The sequence below is a fragment of the Pteropus vampyrus genome, unplaced genomic scaffold (assembly GCF_000151845.1).
Source record: "Pteropus vampyrus isolate Shadow unplaced genomic scaffold, Pvam_2.0 Scaffold49, whole genome shotgun sequence".
In the NCBI taxonomy this organism is placed as follows: domain Eukaryota; kingdom Metazoa; phylum Chordata; class Mammalia; order Chiroptera; family Pteropodidae; genus Pteropus; species Pteropus vampyrus.
The window spans coordinates 6,717,100-6,720,732 of NW_011888830.1; positions in this window are offsets into that span (position 1 = coordinate 6,717,100).

Consider the following 3,633-nt stretch of genomic DNA (forward strand, 5'->3'; position numbering starts at 1 on the left):
CCCAAAACGTAGCGGCTTAAAACGCCACCACTTTCTTTGGTCACGATTCTGTGGATCGGGATTTTTGGGTTGACTCTGCAACGCGTGGCTTCCTCTGGGGTCTCTCGCGCATGGGGTTGCGGTGAGCTCTGAGATGGGGTCGCTCACGTATGTGGTGCTGGCAGGTATGGCCACTTCACGTCCCCTCTTCCCCTCCGTGTGGCCGCCTCGGGCTTCTTCTCATGGTGATTAGATCCTAAGCGTGCCACGAAGACAAAAGCTCAGATCTCTTACGGCCCAAACAGGGAAGTCACAGAACGACAGTTGTGTCACGTTCTACTGACCGAAACACATCTCAGGCCAGCCGAGCTCACGGGGAGGGCAGCGGCCTGCGCCCTCGATATAGGGCACCGCAGGCCAGCTGGGGGTGGCACGTGCTGTCGTAGCCATCTTTGGAATCACGGCCTATCTAGTACAAATATTCAGGCTGTGGATGTGATGACAGGTCCAAGGGGCCCTCAAGTGTATTTTCTGAGATGGAGCTTTTAGTCTGACTCTTCACTCAGTCCTCTCTCTGTTCACAGAAGGTTCTGACTCGACAAAAGTCTGACAGCTCCTCCCTACTTTAAACACTCTTGGGTCATTCCATGTCACCTGCACAATAAAATCCAGGGCCTGCATGCGGCTGGCGGGTCCGTCCCCGTATGTCCCCGACTGCCTCTCTGGCCTCCCAAGTCCGAAGCCCTGCACGCGGCTCCGTGTGGGACCACGGGCTCGCGATGCACTTTGCCCCATCCGAGTCCTCACTTTGTGGACCCCTCAGACATCACTTCCCCCCCGTGCAGCCTCGTCACACTGTATTAAAACACCCTTTGCCCTGAACCGAGCATCTTGCGTAGGCAGTGTCTCCGCAGAGGTGACAGTCCCCCTTCCTGCCCCAGCCACACCTTGAGCCCCCGGAGGGCCGGGATCTGCATCTCCTTCTCTCTGGTCTGCTCCGCCTGTAGCACCGCCCCACAAACAGGTGCTCAGGAAACACTTCCTGAATGTCAGTTCAGTGCAGGCAGATGACAGGATGGCACAGTGCCTGGGAGAGAAGAGCAGAGAAGCCCCAAACAGGAAGAAGGCGACGTGACGAAGAGGAGGGTCAGAGCCACGGAGGGGGAGCCGTGCGACGGAGCCAAAGTGGCCGGTGCCGAACTTCTGAAGTGCAGAGAAAGGACGCGCTAGCTCAACGAACGACCAGAAACGGGCACAGCCCGTGAAAGAGCTGATTGAATCAGACAGGACATGTGTGTCGCGGGCCAGCACGGAGAAACGGCGAGGAGACGAGATGCCTAACGTCAGACCCGTCCACGCGGCATCCGGAGGCTCAGGGAAAAGCAGGACACCCCGAACCCAAACAAGACACGGCCTCCCGCCTCCAGACACCGTGTGCTCTCAAGGGGCCTGGCTGCCCAACCTCGGAGGGCAGGGGAGAAGCAGGGCAAAGTGGAGGGACGCTGCCGCTTCTGGGGAAAACCGTGGGACCGTCCGCGCCGCGTCCAGGGTGCCGCGTATTTCACTGGGTTGGGTGTCTTTACTCCTGAGCCAAACTGACCGAATATCGCGAAAGTGAAGCTGACTGGGATGTGCTTGACCCTAGCGATGAGGTGCAGCGGTGACGGTGTGACTGGGCAGAGGCGGGGTGGCAGCTAAGCCCCGATGAGGGACACCCGCCTTGAAAGAACCCACGCCGTAGCCTTCTGTTGATAATGCCACTGTGAAGGACGAGATCGTCAGGAGACAGACTTTTTCCTACTGAAGGATGGAGGACGAAGACACGGCCATCGTTCTTTGGACTCTACCGGGTGTCTAAACATGGTCCTAGTGACTATAACTGATACCGAGCTTGTTCTGTGGACCAGGAGCTGCTCTGATCGTTTTAAACCCATTGACTCATTTGGGGTTGGTCCAATTATCGTCCTTATTTAACTGATGAGGACGCTGAGCAGCTTGTTCACAGGAAGCGCAGGGCTGGCATCCAAACGCTAGCAGTTGGATGCTTGATTCCATGTTAACGCTCTCCTTGGCTAAGCCTGAATCTGGCGATATACTGTATGTACTGACTCATTTTTTTTTTTTTTGAAATGCTACTTGACATAGGTATTCATTCTAAGAAGCGAGTTTTGACACTCTCTTCCCTCTTTATATCTCGAATACTGTTTGGGCCATGTTTCTTTGTTTTGCTGTGCAGACATTACTCATTTGAGTAACAGAGAAATACTCACTCGGGTTCAGCGTCACACATCGAGCCAGAAGTCCTGCTTAGACTTATACTGCTTTTCTGGATCCTTCTAGAGCATTTGCTCCTGGCCCCAGAGGGTGGACCTCTGTGCCCTGGGCAGCCGGCAGATTCTTCCAGGCGTTTAGAGGGACTTTAAAAAGGCTGAGAAACTGCATGAGCCTCGGAAGTGTCTGCCCCTCGGGGGGTGGGGGGGACCCGCACAGAGCTTTGCTTTGGCTCCCGCCAAGTTCCCGCGGACGCAGACCTGGCCGAGCTCATCGGCCTGGGCCTCTTTTCTTCCTCGACCTTGGCCGTCTACCTCGACTCCTACTTTGCTACCTGCATTTTTCCTCTCTAGGAAAGCCAGCTACCAGAACCAGGTTCACTGCACTGTGTTGCCTTTCTGCTCGCTATTCTTCAAGCCTACACGACTGTGAAAGAAAAATGCATTTTAAGTAAACTTGGAAAATCGTATTTTAGAATCCCAATTCATTCTCCCGGTCTTTTATTAATCTCGAATTCTCTTTACATCCCTCTTGAGCTCTTCTCTTATATCTTTATTCTTCTTTAATGCATTTCGTGCTATATTTAATGATACTCTATACAAATTAGAAGTGGCAAGTTCCGTCATATAAGGATGGACACGGACACACACACACACACACACACACACAGACTGTGGTAACTCGCAAAGAGCAAGTGAAAATTAAAAATGAGTGAGAAATGCGGCCAGATTAACATTCTTTAGCAACAACTTTGAAGTCTGAAGTTGAACTTTGCAGGGTTGTCCTGGAAATGAAAAGACGAATATAGTGCTGTATTGTGAGATGAACTGTTTTTCAGTGTGCGCCTGATGTAACTTCGTAATTTGCTTTTTAGTCAGCGTGTTCTCATATCCGAATCACTAACAGGGTCCGCGTTAAGTTTCTCATCCTTTTTATGTCTGTTATGAATTATTATTTGACAAGTTTCTGAAGCACGAGATTCCAGAAAGTTCAAAGAGACATCCTTACTCAAGAAAACATTGCTTTTGCCGATTTTTTTTGAAGGACGATCTCAAGAAATCTAGACTTTACTATTTTGTGGTTGGCTTGCAAAATCGAATCACTAATACAAATAGGACGCTTCCTATTTGAGCAAATGGACCGTTTTCAGAGGTTGAACCATTGGCGGAATATATAACTATTAGCCCTGATGATGAATAAATAGGAAAATAACAATAATCGCCAAGGCACAGCATAGCCACGGTGCATTGTCCCGGGGGTGGACGCGGAGCAGCTACACTTGTACGGCTTCCCTTTTGACCTCCTCCTTCTGTCGCTCGGGGACCCTGACAGGTGGCCGTCCCATGCCTGCACTATTAGAGGATTTGTGGACTCAGAAGCAGA